The sequence below is a fragment of the Papio anubis genome, chromosome 14, assembly GCF_008728515.1.
Source record: "Papio anubis isolate 15944 chromosome 14, Panubis1.0, whole genome shotgun sequence".
NCBI lineage: Eukaryota > Metazoa > Chordata > Mammalia > Primates > Cercopithecidae > Papio > Papio anubis.
In genome coordinates this window covers 80168526-80187884 of record NC_044989.1, presented here as the reverse complement: position 1 = coordinate 80187884, position 19359 = coordinate 80168526, and the positions used below count along the sequence as shown (strand labels likewise).

The window sequence follows — 19359 nt, the reverse complement described above, 5'->3', positions numbered from 1 at the left end:
AAAAAACATAAACAAAAGCCGTGTTCAAAGTTTCATTATTTGAGGATTTCACATTTTAAAATTTCAGGCAGATGAAAGTTTATTGGTCTTCCTTAAACTGTGCCAGAATGTCTTTGCTGTCTGTTTAAATAAACCCTTTGGACTCTAATTTCCAAATCTGCAGTTCATAAGGGAGGAATATAATCGGATGACTCTTGCCTATGTATACAGTTCATGAGTAACTGTCAGGGTATGCAGTTAGATGAATTCTCTCTCACTCAGACCCTTACCAACTATGGAGAGTACTGTGAGTTAAGAGTTCAAGTACTTCCTAATATTAAGAGTCAGAAGAAGAATTTGAGATTTCAATAGTAAATTTAGAAATGCAACAAGAAATAAAGTTCTCATGACCATTGAAGAGTGGTATTTAGCTGGTGGTGGAGGCGGTAGCGATGGCAACCGTCTACTATGCAACAACTACCAACAAAAAACTCAAGAGTAAAGATAACACAGAAAATGGCATTTTTTTTTTGTTTTCAAAACATAAAAAAATGGCCTAATTTTCCCATATTCCACATGCCCTCTACCTCACAGTTGAATCTCAATGGGCCTCAGTTTTGTTTTGTTTTATTAAATGCTTTAACTAACAGTTAAAGCATGCTGGGCTTAATACCTCGGTGACTGATTGATAGGTGCAGCAAAACACCACAGCACATGTTCACCTATGTAATAAACCTGCACCTCCTGCACATCTACCACTGAACTTAAAATAATTTTTTTAAAAAATGATTTAACTTATTTAGGTTATAATATGCTTTGTTCCTTTGTATTTTTCTACTCTTAGTTATAGCCTCTTGAGAAATGCTAATATCAATGATGCCAAAATATACTAAATAGATCATTATACAATGGTAGCACTGCTAAAGGAAAAACTTAAAAATAGGAAATTAAAAACTTAAGTAGACATACAACTGTCCATTTCTATCCGTATCCTCTACAACCAAAATGCCACAAGACTGCAGAATTTTTAAAATAGAATATTAAAAGATCCAGGGCTTTTGTTGCTTCTTCCAGAACTGTTTTCCAACTGTCATTCACGCCTTGTCAACCACAGCAAATGAGAGAAACCCAACACTGTCCATTTATCAGCAGCTGCTGTTATTGTTTAGTCTTTCTTATGAATATCCCGCCCTTCCCAAGCAATGTTCCAACTAGATAAGTTCAGCAGTATTAACCATATAGACCAATCATAAAGGGATGGCTTTAAAATATTCATTGGTGATAAACATGACCCCTAATGTTACTGATGCAATCTGCAACATAGGAACAATTCACCCTCTAAAGTTACCAATGCTGAAGGTCAGAAAAAAGGTTTCTGCATGCCACTAAGGTTTAGGAATCTATCCCTTTCCTGGTGAGTGGGGTGAAAGTGAAAGAGGGAATAAGAAATAGAAATTTCCTAATTTTGGGCCAGAGAGATGGTGCAAATTGAATATTGCTTTCTGGGGCTCATTTCAAAAAATTATCTTATGACTGTTTTGTGGATAGTAACAAATGAAATATATACTTTGTAGTTCAGTATTATTGCCCTGTTTGCCTGTAACCATGCCTTCTCAGAGCCATTTCCTAGAGCTCTGTTAACTACAGTGCCTTTAATCCGTACTATGTACATGCAATTACCCAGGGAGCTCCCATTTTCCTGTGTGACTCCACTCCTGGCCCACAGTGTCTAGAAGAGTCTAGCAGTTACATATTGCTGCATTAAAACAATAAAAACAAACAAACAAAACCACATGCCAGAAGTTAGTGGCTTAAAACAATAACCATTTACTAGCTCCCATGACTGGAGACATGGGGGGTATTCTCTGAACTTTCTAATACAGAGGCATTCAACTACAGGGTCAGCTAGCCTAGAAGGTTCAAATGGCCACATTCACATTTAGCAATTAGCACTGCTGTCAGCAGGGGATTAGGATCAGCTGGGAAAGCCACACTTCTTTTTCTACTTAGTCTTTCATGTGGGGCCTTTATGCCTTCATTCTCTCAGGGCAGAAACAAACCTTAAAAAGTCTCTTGAGGCTCGGGTGCAAAACTCACTCAGTGCCACTTCTGCCACAATCAGTTTGTTAGTTAAGGCAAATGTAAGACAGGTCACAGATTCCGAGAGAGGGAACATTTGATCTCTTGATCAGAGAAGCCGGAAAACCACATTACAAAAGAGCATGGGAGAAGGTGTAGCAGCCATCTCTGAAAACAATCTACCAAAAGGGGACTCAAGAGTTTCTATAATACAGCAGCCAAGATTTTACACTAACCCAAAGAAAGTAGTGAATTAACTCTGGCTCTCTCTGGTTAAAACTCAGATTGTGTTGGATCTATCTAGTGGACAGAAAAAAACCAATAGATACTCTTCAGCATGAAAGCAGTCTGGCACATATCAGAAAGGAACAGAATTGAAACACAGAAAGACTCACTATGTTTGTTTCCAGCTTTGCATGAGGTCTCTCAGTGGGTGCCTTAAGACCCCCATTCTCCATAAGATACTGTGAAAGAAAAACATCTTGGGCCCCCAAAATCACTAAGCTAAAAGGAAAATTTACGCTGGAAACTGCTCAGGGCAAACCTGCTTCCCATTCTATTCAAAGTCATCCCCTCTGCTTACCGAGATAGATGCGTATTCTGATTGCCACCTTTGGAAAGTCTTATCAGAAACTCAAAAGAATGTAACCATTTTTCTCTCACCCACCTGAGACCTAGAAGCCCCCTCCCGGCTTCAAGTTGTCCCCATCTTTCTGAACGGGAGCAACGTACTTCATACGTATATTGACTGATGTCTCAGGTCTCCCTAAAATGTATGAAACTAAGCTGTGCTCTGACCACCTTGGGCATCAGGACCTCCTAAGGCTGTGTCATGGGAGTGCATCCTTAACTTTGGCAAATAAACTTCCTAAAATGATTGAGACTTATCTCGTCATTTTTCTTGATTGACAACACCATCCTCTCTTGCTTAATTCAGATTGGGTTCCCGTCACTTGTGCCTAAAAAAGTCATCTTAACTCACACTTCCATTTTATGGGTTACGGCTGTTCACTCCAATCTTTCCAGTCTTCATGGCTGTTTCCACATGACTAGATGCCTTTTACAATATTCTTCCAATTCTGGAAGTAAATGGACATGGAAGGTCTATAGGAAAGAAAATCGTAAGCAAGCAAGCCCTAAACTTACCTAATCCCAGAGTGAGATAAAGTTCCTAGAATAATATGTTATGTTTGATAGAACAACTGAAAATGCTATATTAAAGTTTTTGAACACTTTTAAAAATTCATTTTAATACTACTGATGATCTCATATGGTGCTAATCATTAGGTATGTAAAAATGGGCGAACATGCTTTGGGAGGCCAAGGTGGGAAAATCACATGAGACCAGGAGTTCAAGACCAACCTGCACAACATAGTAAGACCCTGTCTCTACAAATTTTTTTTTTTTTTTTTTTTAAATAGCCAGGTACAGGGGCCTGTGGTCCTAGCTACTCCGGTGACTGGGCAGGAGAATCGCTTGAACTCAGTAGTTTGTAGTTGCAGTGAGGTATGATCATGTCACCACACTCCAGCCTGGGCAACAGAAGAGACCCTGTCTCTTAAAATAAAATAAAATAAATATTCCATGTTCTCATGATGCTCACAGGCAAGGCAGAGAGAGAGTCAACAAAACACCCTGGACTCATGCTGAAGCCTCATGCTCAAGATGGGAGAGCCGCTCACCAGACCATGCATCCACTTCTGAACTGTTATCTGAGATGGAATTAAACCACTATCTCGCCATCTTCTCTAAGGTACTGTATTTTTTGCATCTTTTTATTAAAGAGGCCTACCATATGCCTTAACTAATTTTATGTGAGCAAACAAGCTGTGGGAACACAGACACTTGAGAGAGTGAGTCTTCAGGGTTGGGGAGTAGAGTGTGGATGGACCTGCTGAAGACAATTTTTTTTAAATATCAAACTGATTAATGTCCCTACCTTTTCTCTTTGAACCTTAAAAGCTTAGTTCAGCATCTGTCATGTTGTAGGCAGTTAATAAATATTAGTGAAAGGAAGAAAGGGAAGGAGAGAGGATGGACAAAAGGAAAGAGGAATAGAGAGAAATGAATTTCAAAAGTTCATTCTATAGCAAGTCTTCTCTATCCCCTCTGGCACCATCAAAAGAAAAGAAAAAAAAGAGGGGAAGGGAAGGGGAGGGGAGAGGAGGGGAGGGAAGGAGGGGCGGTTAACTTATCCAAAGGCTCATTTTAGCACAAAACATATAAAATTGTTACATCTTTAACACGGGATTTTTATAAGGATGTGATCATAGCCATAAAACTATTATATAGAATTAGCTTTAAAATGTGCAAAACAGTCGCAATGAGAATTCTCAGCTTGGAAGATAATTTTGTATCAACCAGAACAAGGGTCCCCAACCACCAGGCCATGGACTGGTACTGGTCACAGCAGGAGGTAAGCAGCAGGCAAGTGAGCCAAGCTTCATCTGTATTTACAACCACTCCTCATCATCATTACTGCCTGAGCTCCACCTCCTGTCAGATCAGTGGTGGCATTCGATTCTCACAGGAGAGTGGGCCCTCTTGTGAACTGTGCATGCAAGGGATTTAAGTTGCCAGATCCTTATGAGAATTTAATAACTGATGATCTGTCACTGTCTCCCGTCATCCCCAGATGGGGCCATCCAGTTGCAGGAAAACAAGCTCAGGACTCCCACTGATTCTACATTATGGTGAGTTGTATAATTATTTCATTGTATATTACAATGTAATAATAATAGAAATAAGGTGCACAACAAATATAATGTGTTTGAATCATACTGAAACCATCCCCTTACCCCTAGTCTGAGGAAAAACTATCTTCTACAAAACTGGTTCCCTGGTGCCAAAAAGGTTGGGGACCACTGAACTAAGACAATGACTTTTAGAGGACATGACACTTTTATGCTCTGTGGTTTGACTATCAGCTTAATGAATTCTGATTTTTTTTTTTTTTTTTTTTGAGATGGAGTCTCGCTCTGTCGCCTGGGTTGGAGTGCAGTGGCCGGATCTCAGCTCACTGCAAGCTCCGCCTCCCGGGTTTACGCCATTCTCCTGCCTCAGCCTCCCGAGTAGCTGGGACTACAGGTGCCCGCCGCCTCGCTTGGCTAGTTTTTTTTTTTTGTATTTTTTAGTAGAGACGGGTTTTCACCGTGTTAGCCAGGATGGTCTCGATCTCCTGACCTCGTGATCCGCCCGTCTCGGCCTCCCAAAGTGCTGGGATTACAGGCTTGAGCCACCGCGCCCGGCCATGAATTCTGATTTTTAGGTATATACTAGTTCTCATTTTGATGCCATGTACAAGGATTAAGTTTACATAAAATATCAAGTTTTAAAATAAGTACAAATCACAAATTTCTTTACTATGATTCACCACATAATAGGTAGTTTTGATTTAGAAAATCAAAACAAAGCAAAACAAATGCAGCCTTGTCTTTCAATAATGAAAAGTAGGTTGTGATTAGAAATTTCACGAGGTTAGAGGCCAACCAGCTTGATCTGCATTGTAATTCCTGATTTGCCACTAACCAACTGTGTTACCTGGTAATTCTTTTAAACTCTCTGCAACAATTTCTTCATCTAAAACATAGAAAGCTAGATGCTATACAAGTTAAGAATTGGTTTCATTTACTTTGAAAACAGAACTAAGTTTGAAACCAAAAGCTGCTAATAACTGGCGATCATAACTTGAACTTGTTACTTAAGCTCTCCAAGGAGCTCCAGTCTCAACAATAAAATGACAAACATATTATTTAACTTTTAACTAATGGAGTTTAGAAAAGAACATACATATCTCTCTTGGTAATCAGAAATTGAATGGGTAATGTTTCATTTCTTTGTACTCTATTTTGATTTTAAAATAGTTTGCCCATATTTTGCAAATGTTAAATACTGACATTTGACTTAATATGAAGCTATTTTGTGCACATCAAACATAGCTTACTGTATGCAGATAGTATATTTTTGTAGTATGCCTGTTCATCTTTAGTGTTACCCTTATTGTAGTTCACTGCTTTAGTGAGCTTACAAAGATTATGACTTTCATTGCATGTGTCTCTGAAGTTTTGTATTGTCTTATTTTTGTTTAAAAAGGATGACTTCGGCCGGGCGCGGTGGCTCAAGCCTGTAATCCCAGCACTTTGGGAGGCCGAGACGGGTGGATCACGAGGTCAGGAGATCGAGACCATCCTGGCTAACACGGTGAAACCCCGTCTCTACTAAGAAATACAAAAAACTAGCCGGGCGAGGTGGCGGGCGCCTGTAGTCCCAGCTACTCGGGAGGCTGAGGCCGGAGAATGGCGTGAACCCGGGAGGCGGAGCTTGCAGTGAGCTGAGATCCGGCCACTGCACTCCAGCCTGGGCGACAGAGCGAGACTCCGTCCCAAAAAAAAAAAAAAAAAAAAGATGACTTCCAGCGATTTTGGTGTTGACTAGTTGATCTCTGTTTCAGTTAATTTTCTGCAATTTAGAGACCATCAACTAAATCATATACACATAGCATAATGTTAGGCACTGAGACAGGGAAGCAATCCTCATCTCAAAAATCTCAGACTCAAAACCAGCTTTTCTCAACCTCAGCATTATTGACATTTTAGGCTAGATGATTCTTTCCTGTGATGGCTGTCCTGTGCATTGCAGGATGTTTAGCAATATCCCTGACTTCTACCCACTAGATGGTAGAAGCACTCCCCAACTTTTGACAACGAAAAATGCCTCCATACATTGTCAAATGTCCCCTGGAGGGAGGTGGTAAAATCATTCACTGCTCTAGATTCATGCTGCCCAGTAAGCTAACAATTTAAAATTAAGTAAAATTAAATGAATTTTAGAACTCAGTAGCTCAGTCACACTAGTCACATTTTAAGTGCTCAGTAGCCACATTTGGTGAATGGATACCCCACTAGACAGCACAGATATAGACTATTTTTATTGCAGAAAGTTCCATTGGACATGATGACTTGAGGGTAAAAGCTATGACAAAAATACAATAATAACAAAGGTAATAATAATCAGGATTCCATTCCAGTATTTCTTCCACTGGGGAACTCCTAATTAATCAGAAGAGGAATTCAAATTGAATCCTTTTGTAAAAGCTTCCTCAACTCATCCTTTAAAAAAGAATTTCTTAAGAGACTTCTGCTGTGAGGCCAGTAGTTCAAAATGTAGCTAATGCTTAAGGACAGCTTCAAAACAAGGCCCAGTTGTAATTATTGGATAGGCACAATGACAAAGCTAGGGATTAATCTTTACTAAGGGCTAAATTAGGAAGGATTATGAAAGGAATTTTTAACAGGTATATGTAATCCAGAAGTTTCTGGAGATGTAATCTGCGTGAAGACTCTGTTGTTACAACAAGACGAAAATATCAACTGACTTTATGGAGGGTTTCACTTCAACAAAACCAGAAGTGGCCTACAGAGCCATCCAGCTTTAACACTTCAGTCCTCTTGAACATCAGAGTCAGCTGGCCCAAGGAAAATGTATTGATTAAGTGACCCTCCATTTTTGAAGATCAAATATGCCCTCAACCTGGTAACAGAGAAACAGGAGACCACAATGTCCAATCAAGAGGGCATTCCTAAGTCAACACTTTTGGATATTTATTAAGGGGAAAAAAAGAATTCTAAGAAAGAAACTTAAAGAACAGTCACACAGACTGGGCACGGTGGCTCACGCCTGTAGTCCCAGCACTTTGGGAGGCCGAGGCGGGCAGATCATGAGGTCAGGAGATCGAGACCATCCTGGCTAACACGGTGAAACCCTGTCTCTACTAAAAATACAAAAAATTAGCTGGGTGTGGTGGCAGGCGCCTGTAGTCCCAGCTACTTGGGAGGCTGAGGCAGGAGAATGGTGTGAACCTGGGAGGCGGAGCTTGCAGTGAGCTGAGATCCGGCCACTGCACTCCAGCCCAGGCGACAGAGCAAGACTAAGTCTCAAAAAAAAAAACCAAAAACAAAACAAAACAAAAAAAACCAGAGTCACACAAGCTGCTTTTCACAAAAGGTTGAGCTGGACTCTTACTGGCTACATGGTATGAGACAGTTTGCGTGTGTTGGGGAGGGAGATGAAGCCTTTGTGTGTATAAAGCTTTATATTTAATAAATCCCCTGGAAACACTACTAATTAATATTGTCTCCTAAACATTAATCCCTAAAATGAAGGAAAAAACACTCCTTTTATTATTGACAATTTTACCTCCTTTTATAATTGACAATAGCATGTGATGCTATTATGGACTAATTGATTCAGAAAGTAGTTATTAAATATTTACTGGTGTCTTGTTTCAAGACAAGAAAGCTGGGGCGGAGGCAGAGCAAGACGGTGGAAGAGAAAGCTCCACCGATCACCCCTGTCAAGGATACCAATTTAACAACTATCTCTTCAGAGAAAACATCTTCAAAGGAACCAAAAATCACCTGAGACCTCATAGTACTTGGTTTTAACACAGTATCGCTGAAGACGCACTAAAAAGACAGTGTCTCCTTCAGTGATACAGTGTGAAAACCAGGTACTATGAGACTTTTCTCTTAGGGCACAGAAAAGTCCTGGATCACTGATGCCACCCCTTCCCCACCGCATGGGAAGAGCACCTCTGGACACTGGGAAAAGGAGAGCTCAGCAATCCTGAGGAAATGAACTCCGTGCTGTCCTGTTAGAGCAGAAGGGAAAATCAGACCAAACTCAGCTGGTGCCCACCCACAGAGGGAGCACGTACACCAGCCCTAGCCAGAGGGGGACCACAGATCTCAGAGGTCTGAACTTGAGTTCCCACAAACCTCATCACCGAATGCCAAAGTGCTCTGGGTCTCCAAATAAACCGAGTCATAGTGCTTAACTGGGTCACAGACAGTGGACTGAAGGGGCATGTGACAAACTGAGATACCAGCTGGGATGACTAAGGGAGTGCTGGCATCACCCTTCCTCTAACCCCAGGCTGCACAGCTCACAGCTCCAAGAGAGACCTCTTCCTTCTGCCTGAGGAGAGGAGAAGAAAGAGTGGGGAGGACTTTGCCTTGCATCTTGGATACCATCTCAGCCACAGCAGGATAGGGCACCAGTCAGAGTCATGAGGCTCCCGTTCCAGGCCCTAGGTCCCCAAAGATGTTTCTAGATACACACTCGGCCATAACGAAACTTGCTGCCCTGAAGGAAGGAGAACAAGAGTCTCTGCCTAGTAATACAGAAACTTCTTCTGGATCTTGTCCGAGATCATCAAGGCAGTACCTCTACCAGTCTGTGAGAATCACAGCACTACTGGGCTTGGCGTACCCCCTAAAGCAGATACAGCTTAGATCACAACAACCAAGCTTTTTCAAATATCTGGAAAGCTTTCCCAAGAAGGATGGGTACAAACAAGCCCAGACAGTGATCATTAAAATAACTAACTCTTCAATGTCTAGACACCTAAGAATATCTACTAGCATCAATACCAGCCAGAAAAACACGACCTCACCAAGTGAACTAAATAAGGCACCAGGGACCAATCCTGGAGAAACAGAGACATGTGACCCTTTGGACAGATAATTCAAAATAGCTGTGTTGAGGAAATGCAAAGAAATTCAAGACAATACAGAGAAGACATTCAAAATTCTATCAGATACATTTAACAGAGATTGAAATAATTAAAAATAAGCAGAAATTTTGGAGCCGAAACATGCAACTGGCATACTGGAATGCATCAGAGTCTTTTAATTGCAGAACTGATAAAGCAGAAGAAAGAATTAGTGAGCTTGAAAACAGGCTATTTGAAAATACACAGTCAGGGCCAGGCGCAGCGGCTCACGCTTGTAATCCCAGCACTTTGGGAGGCTGAGGCAGGCACATCATGAGGTCAGGAGTTCAAGATCAGCCTGGCCAACATGGTGAAACCCTGTCTCTACTAAAAATACAAAAATTATCTGGGCATGGTGGCACGTGTCTGTAATCCCAGCTACTCGGGAGGCTGAGGCAGGAGAATCGCTTTAACCCAGAAGGTAGAGGTTGCAGTGAGCAGAGATCATGCTACTGCATTCCAGCCTGGGTGACAAAGCAAGACTCCGTGTTAAAAAAAAAAAAAAAAAAAAGGAAGAAGAAAAAAAAATACACAGAGGAGACAAAAGAAAAAAGAATGAAAATCAATGAAACTTACCTATACATCTAGAAAATAGCCTCAAAAGGGCAAATGTAAGAATTAATGGCCTTAAAGAGGAGGTAGAGAAAGAGATAGGAGTAGAAAGTTTATTCAAAGAGATAATAACAGAACTTCTCAAACCTAGAGAAAGATAATACGCAAGTAACGTTATAGAATACCAAGCAGATTTAACCCAGAGAAAACTACTTCAATGCATTCAATAATCAAAACTTTCAAAGACAAAAGATGAAGAAAGGATACTAAAAGCAGAAAAAGAAAAGAAACAAATAACATGCGCTGGAGCTCCAATACATCTGGCAGCAGACTTTTCCGTGGAAACCTTACAGGCCAGAAGAGACTGGCATGGCATGTTTAAAGTGCTGAAGGAAAAAACTTTTACCCCAGAATAGTGTATCTGGCAAAAACATCCTTCAAGCACAAAGCAGAAATAAAGAATTTTCCAGACAAACAAAAGTTGACGGATCGCATTAACACGAGACCTGTCCTACAAGAAATGTTAAAGGAAGTACTTCAATAAGAAAGACAAGGACATTAATGAGCAATAAATAATCACCTGAAGTTACAAAACTCACTGGTAACAATAAGTATACAAAGAAACACAGAATATTATAACACTGACTGTGGTGTGTAAACTACTCTTATCCTAAGTAGAAAGACTAAACCATGAACCAATGAAAACAAGAAAGCTGGATTTGTTCCCAAGAATGAATTTGCTTTAAAAAATAAGCTCCCACTAAATGCAGTGTGTATACTGAACACTAACAATGTGCACAAATAAGAACATACTAGAGTAATTATAATCTAGGCAACAGGAGAAGGGCAAAGGTGAAGGAGGATGCAAGTAACCTAACACCAAACGGGACAGAATATACACCATTAGTTGAGCACCACAGTGTTGAGGCTGCATAAAAAGAGAAAGATCACATCTCATTTTAAAAATTCACAAGCCTTTCTGGAGGTAGCCTTTATCTTTGAGGATTAAGTAGAATTTTGGCATATTCCTGTGTGGGGGAAAATTTGATTCTCAGCTAAAGCCAAACTTCAATGCAGGGAAGATGGGCGTGTGTTCTGAAGTGCTTGGCATGCTGGGATGTGGGGATAGATCTTGCTGGAAGGGCAGTCTAGGAGTCCAGCAGCAAGCAACTTTAACCTGCCCACCTCCTATTAAATACAAGCATCTTATTCAATGTGCATATAGAATTTGTATTTTAACAAGCTCCCCAGGTGATTTTAATGCATACAGAAGTTTGAAAACCACTTAAGTAAAGGAACGTTTAAAACTACTTGGAATATTTGTAAGTAAAAGGAATATATGAAGTCAGGGAATGCAGATAATTTAGACAGTTTTAGAAAAAAAGAAAGTACTGGTGACTTATGTTTCCAAAAATGTAACAATAGAGGAAATACTCTTTTCTCTTCTTCTGTCATTATTTAAAGAAAATAAAATCATTTCAACCAAGGTCAACAAATGTTTACTGAGATAAGCATTGAAAAAAATATTTTCACATATATTACCTCATTTCATCTTAACCACATTGTGCACAAATATGTTTTGAAAACAAACCAAAAACTTATGAAATCTTCTTGTTGATGGATGGTGCCCTTCTCCCATTCCCTACATATCTTGTTGAAGCTCTGACCCTTAAGTTCCATTTTTTTCCCCCCGAACCCTACCATAACCTCTAATTACTCTCACTATTTCTAACACATATGCTTACTGAATTCCAAGCAATCCTACCAGGCTGTCACCTCAGGTTTTGGTCCACATCTTTTCCTCGCTTAGTGAATCCTTTGTAAACCCTTCTGTGATCTCTTTACCTAGGACAGACAGGGTAGTCAGCTCATGCCCTTACTCCCTGGGACCACATTCTAGTTTTAGTCTATCTAAAGCAAGACGGAGTTTTTTAAAAAGGCAATTTTTAAGATCCTATTTTTCAAGTCTAGGAAATAGTTGTCTAAGCCACCTATTTATTTTTTACTTTTTACTGGACCACTCATATCTCAAAGACTGTTCTGTGGCATTTGGAGAACCAACAAGGCTTTTCCCGATGAGCCCTCAAACTTATCAAGGAATGCAAATCCTGTCTTTGTTTCTTACAGATGAATTATTTTTGATTCTTAAGGATGTAATTTTATAAACTTTCATTTTATCAGGGCTAAAGTGCTATAACAAACTACCTGAAACCTCAGTAATTTAATACAGTAAAAGTTTATTTTTCTCTCTTGCCACAATCTAATGAGAGAGAAAGATGCGGATGAGGAGACCTGGTTATTTAAGGGCACTGACTCCATTCATCCAACAGTTACATTCTAGGGCCTGAGTCTTGCACAGGATTCTCTTCATCATTTAATAGGGAAGAAAGAAGGCAGAGGATGGCTTGGGTGTTCTAGGGGCTGGGATTGGAAATGGCTTACATCACATCCATCAACAATCTATTGGAGGAAACCTGGTCACATGGCCTCACCCAGCTGCAGAGGAAGGTGGTAAATATAACTTACTTTTATGTCAGGAGGAAAATGAAATCATTTGGAGAGCAGAGCTTGCTACCATACATCAGAAGTATTGATAGCTTCTATTATGCAACTTAATTCTAAATAAAAATTTATTTAACTGCTTTATTATCAAACTAGTGTACTGTGGGTTGTATGAATAATGTTAGTGATGCACAAATTCCCACCAGTATTTTTTGGCCTATAGTTTTCAACATTACTAGACTTCTATCTATGTATATGCATATGTTGTAATTCTTTCCACATACTTATTGCTAATGTAAATATATTTTTATTAGTTGAATCATACTTCTTTAGTGATAGGTTGCCTATAGTTTTGTATAATTGACATAACAGGAAATATACAGCTAAAATAAGTAAAATCAAATTATTGAGTTATCTTTAAATTTGGAAGATAATATTCTTTAATATGAAACCTTCTGTATTAAATACAAGGTGATTCATAAATATTGCTAGCCAAATTTACTGTATGTTTGTTCAATTAATTCTGCTCCAATTTTTAACACTGAGTTTTTCTTTCCCCACTGAGGAATAGGAACTGGTGATATAAGTTACAGCGTCTGTTTTCCCTCCTATGTGGACCCACTGTGATCATCGCTTAACTGTGTAGCTGCGTATCTGGGGGATACCATCAGCCCACTTTATCCTTCACCAGTTTGGCTTTTCCTGTTCTTCATGCAGGGAGGGGAGTGGATGGAGTGGGCTGTTACCTTAACTCTAAGCCTAATGCAGTCCAAACACTACATGGACAACAAAAGCTTTTAAATACAACTTATATCCATTTGATAACTTCATATTAAACAGCACAGAAGAAAGACTATCGTACCTGAAAATCTACTTCCTAGTCATCTTATTCCTCTAATGAGCTGTGGAATCCAAGGGGAAACTTTCTAGCATTCCTCATCTTTAGAATATCAACAAACAATGCAACCGCCAAGTTCCTTTTCAGGTCAAAAATTATATGACTCTGTGACTGTGGCTTTATTACAAAGCAGATGGATGATATTACCAGATCATATTGTTTGATGATGACTACCATAGAGATGGAAAAACGATGCTGCTATTGCAGAGATGTTGAAAAACTATATAAGAAATAATAAGTAGTTTAGTACTTGCAAGAATACTCCACCTTTTACGTTGCAATGCCCTTTGAAATAAAAGAGAAAAATAGGATATAAACAGACAATACCGATTGTCAAGGTGAAAAAAACATACACATCATAAACACCAAAACAGTTACTTTCTGGATGGAGAAGATAATGGAGAAAAAGCTACACAGAAAGAAGCTGTGGATCAAAGTGTGCAATAAATTCAAACCAATTGTTGCTGCGTGAAAGGAAAATATCAGGGTCTGTGCAAGATGAATATAAAGCTGAATTATTTAACAAAACAAGGAGATACTAACATTGATCTTGGTCTGCATCTAGAATAGCTGGTTTAGTTTATAACTTCATTTTACCATATAGAAATGAAAATTGAAGATTTAAAAAAGATAAAAATATTAGCTATATAGACTTCCTTAAGAGGAACGATAAAAGGGGAAAGCCAAATTATTACTCCCATTGTCAGTCACAAAACTGTCAAATAAAAGAATTGTTTCTAAATATCTGAAAGATATAAAACTGGAATAAGACCCCAGATTAAGGGGACGAGAGCACTTGGGTTAAAGTTCTAGTTAACTAATAGCTAATTCTGAAAAACAGTTTGCTATAGAGCCTGAGAGTACAGCTAAAAGCCTCTGACACTCTTGGAATAGGAGATACTCATTCAGAATCAAAATCACCAACATAAAATTGTGTAGATGCATGAGATATGAAAAACGAAACCTCATAAGAACTCTACAGAACTAAATTTAAAGTCATTATCATTAAGCTCACACCACTGCACATTTTGGAATGTATATTCTTCTTGAAAGGTGAACCTGAAAGGGCAGAATACAAAGACTCTTGATTTTTTAATCGATTATATTCATTTTCAAGACAGAACGTAAATGAACTATAAACATGAATTGAAAGATGCTAATTTTTGACCAGGTCTTGCCTGAATACCTGAAGTAGTAGATAAATTATCTTCAAATTTTTTTCTATTACTTATTTTATATTTGCTCTTTAAGCTCTAGGACACTCTATGCAATGAGTTTCTGACCCAGAATTGAAAACAAAACCAATAAAAATCATAAAATCTACTCATTGTTCTAGGATTACACCTTTTACGCAATGTCATGATCTGTTTCCTGAGGTTGAAATGAAAGAACCAGGAGGGTCTTTTGCAAGGGGGATTTTCTTGAGGCACCTCTCCAAGGCGATTTCTCTTGAAAATGTTCATATCTTGCCTTGTTTTCTGTGTGCTTCCTGACTCTTGACCTGCTGTCAATTGAGACTGGAAGTTCCTTTGGGGCAAACCATACCTGGGTTGACTAATCGAAATCCAACATTGGGCAGTGGATTCAGTCTCAATTCTTCCTCTCTTTTTAAAATACAAGGCAAAAATATATGGTTCAAATAAATATTAGGGAACATCGAATTTGAAGATTTTGTTTCCTAGCTGAGAAATTAAGACCAAAGATTAAATAGACTTGCTCAGAGAAACACAGCCTAATTAATGACAAAGCCCTTATGCCTTGCTTTTCTTGAGGAAAACAAACAGAATATGATGGGGCTCTCAGATTACCATACCAAGAAGAGCAACTGCTTGTTATTTAGAGCTTTTGGCATAAAAAAGAGATGTATTAGTTATAACACTCACATTTATAGTTAAAGACCATATTTTAAATTTATTAGGTAATATTGCAGATGACTGCTACCGTTTCGGTGGAAGCCCATAGGGAAATAGGTCAATATTTTTAATCATGACATTTAAGGTATTACCAAAGCAGTAAGTTCATAAGGCTCACAATTAGAAGTAAACCAATTAGTCTCTTTCCTTTCTGCCTACACCAAAAGATCATATTCTAATGAATGTAAACATTTAATCCTTTTGACCTTTCATCCCTTAAATACTCCCAGATGAATCTGCATCAGGGAACTATAATATAATTATTACAAGAAGGAACAAACTGCTTCTTCCTTCATGCAGCCCATACAAATACGTGCACATTTTAAGGGCTTTTCAAAAGGCAATGTTATTAAATACTTTTATGCTTTAAAAAGACAAACATACTTGAGCTCAAACTTTATTCCATTCACGAGAGCACAAGTACAAAGAGAAATGACAAAAACACTAAAAATATTTCAATAATATGCATTGACTTACATAGCATTAGTTATTTTTAGAAATTCAAAATAGAAGGCCAGATTGGCTTAATAGCACCACAAAATTTAAACTACCCTTGGGTTGTTAAAACTGTTTTTGTAAAGTAAGACTTCAAATAAATCATGCCAACAGCTCATTAAATCCTTATGGTCACACACACTGAAATGGCAAAAAAATGTGAACCTAAAACACAGATGTGACCAAAAATGGAAAAATTATCTATCTACCTAAAATATACAGCATTTCAGCTTATCTTCATTTCTTAAAGGAAAACTCATGTCTTTAAAAGCAATGTAATTTTCACATATTCAATTTTAAAAATGCTTCATGTTTTCCCAAATTCATTCTGGCATTTATCTAATTCTTGGAATTTTATAGATTAGATGAGACTGGCATTATTATTTGACAAATATGAATTGTGACACATAAAGGCTGACTTGCCCCAGGCCATATATTTGGCTTTTGGCAAACCTGAGTCTCCATTGTACTCAAGAGGCACACGTGACACCCTGCTTGGTATCTACACCCCACAGCCTCCATTTGGTAGGACAAGGGTTTTCCTGGAGAAATCTGGCACCAAGAGGCAATTATTTCTAAACGAAGGGCCATGAACACTGCATTGTGTCATAGAAATTTAGAAAAAATAAATGCACTTTTATACATGTACAATTATTTCAAATTGGCATAGCATTACTTATCAATTATTAGCTATTGTGATGGTTAGTTTACTCTGTGAACTTGGTCAGGCATTAGTACCCAGTAATGCAATCAAACACTAAGCTAAGGTATTGTTTTCTAGACTTTTTATAGACATAGTTAACATTTAAGTAAAGAAGATTCGCCTTGATAATATGAGTTGGCCTCATCAAACCAGGTAGAAGGCCTTAGAAGCAAAAACTGAGGTTTGCTAGAAAAGAAATTCCAGACTTCAGCATAACTCCTAATTGAGTTTCCAGCCTGTCATACTGTCCTATAGATAGTGGACTTGTTAGTCCCACAACTGCATGAACCAATTCCTTAAAATATATACATATATAACCTATTGGTTCTGTTTCTCTGGAAAACTCAGACTACAACAACTAAAGATTTTATATGTGTGTGTGTGTGCATATATATACACACACACATTATATATATACACATATATATACACACACATATTTTATATATACATATATATAATTATTTATAGAGGGGTTAGAAAAGGCCTTTCTGAGCAAATGTCTTTAATTAGCATTTACATAATGCTTCCTATCACTGATTTACATGCCTTGCCTATATGACGATCATTATTATTCCCATTTTACAGTTGATGGAACTGAGGCCTATGAGACATTAAACACCTGTCCAATACCACACAGTTAATAAATTATTGAGTCATGTTTCAAATGTAGGCTGTCTAGTTCCGTAAACTGTACTCTTAACCAATATACTATACTGCCTTAGAATGAATAGCTTTGAGACCTGCTTTAGAGCATGGCTGAGGGTTTTGGATGTGAGGAATGAGGGGGCAAAAAAGAATAAAGTTTAATTCTAGCACTATTGATTTAAGCAACTGGATTGTTAGTCCCATTTCTGAATTGCAAAAAAATGAGAGAGGCTATATTTGGGCTATATTAAATAGCAATATCTATGGCTTGGGCCCAGAAGTAGAAATTATGGAATGGTTGGTACATACAGTAAAATGACTGACAAAGAAGAAAACAAGGCTCAGTTCAGAGCCCTGGGACATTCCAATACATAAAAGTCCAAGAAGATATGGAACCAGAGAAAAGTGGGAGGAAAAGGAGGTATTGCAGAAGTCAAGAGAAGCAAGAAAGGGAATGAGCCAGGGGTGCAGGGCGGGAGCTCAACTTTGTGTGATGCAACTGAGAGGTTAAGTAAAGGTTTAGGGAAAGAAATATCCAGATACAACGAAGAGTTGAACCCAATGACGCAAAGCAGAGCAAGATTGGTGAGCTTGAGAACCAGAATGGTATGGGAGAGAAAGTGACCATTCATAAGCATCAATTTTATTTTATTTATGATGATTATTATTATTGAGATGGAGTCATTCTTGTCACTTAGGCTGGAGTGCAGTGGCATGATCTTGGCTCACTGCAACCTCCGCCTCCCAGGTTCAAGCAATTCTCCTACCTCAGCCTCTCCAGTAGCTGGGATTACAGGCGCGCATCACCAAGCCTGGCTAAGTTTTTGTATTTGTAGTAAAAACGGGGTTTCTTCATGTTGGCCAGGCTGGTCTTGAACTCCTGACCTCAAGTGATTCACCCACCTTGGCCTCCGAAAGTTCAAATATATTTAAAAACGTATGGGAAATAGATTTGTGGTAGAGCAAGTATGGCAAAATGCTAATGCCAGATTGAGATGCTGGTTTTGCATGTCTAGGTATTCCCTGTAAAATTCATTCAACTACGCTGTACGTTTGAACAGTTTCATAATAAAATGAGAAATATGGACACCAAATTCAGGATTGTGGTTCCCTGACTGAGGTTGGATAGTGGGACTAGGAAGGGAAGGAAATACAGACATGACAAGCACACACAGCAGATTCCACTGCATTAGCAAGGTATTATTTCTTAAGCAGAGTGGTCTGCATACTGGTATTCTTGTAATTTTTCATGTTGTTTTGCTTAAATTATATTATACCATAAAAAGAAGTTAAGTGACTATGAGGTAAATAAATTGAACGAGTGAGTATGGATTATTCTTTGAAAAGTTTTGCTCAAAAAAGTAAAAAAAAAAAAAAAACGGGGTATTTGTTGGGGGAATTTACAATCAGGTAAGGTTTTTTGTTTGTTTTAACACATAATGTGTTGGCATGCTATTTGGACTGTTCCAGTAGAAATGAAGAAACTGATAATTTAAGATTAGGTTGATCACCCAAGCAGGGTCCGCAAAAAATGGCAAGGGACCAAGAGCTCCAGTAGAGGGATCAGCCTTTCAGAGAAGTGGCTTTTCATTCATTTTTAACTGTGGGAACAAAAGAGTAGGCATACAGTGTCAAGCATTCTGATTTTTAGTTTAAGAAGAGGTAATTCAGCCCCTGCATTTCTTTCTATTTACTACTTAATGATTAATGTGTCTGCTTAGCCCCACAATGCTGGGGTAACACCTCCATAATTTATTGTAAGATCTGATTTTTCCATATTGCCTATATATCACTCCAAAGAGCTGGTCATCTGGGATCTTTTATTAACATGCAGCTAACAAGATTCAGCATGGTTTTAGCCTTGCCCTGTTTGTTTTCTTTTCAAAAGTAGACTCATAGAATCAACCTAGGTACTGATCAACAGTGGACTGGATATAGAAAACGTGGTACATAAACAATAGCAAATACTACAAAGCCATAAAAAGAATGAAATCATGCCCTTTGCAGCAACATGAATGCAGCTGGAGGCCATTATCC

General features: G+C 38.5%; 1 protein-coding gene across 6 annotated transcripts in view; it reads right to left on the bottom strand.

The window, feature by feature from the left end:
* Nucleotides 1–19359, bottom strand: part of CTNNA2 (catenin alpha 2) — a 1322067-nt gene that overhangs the window by 880820 nt on the left and 421888 nt on the right. The window lies entirely within an intron of this gene.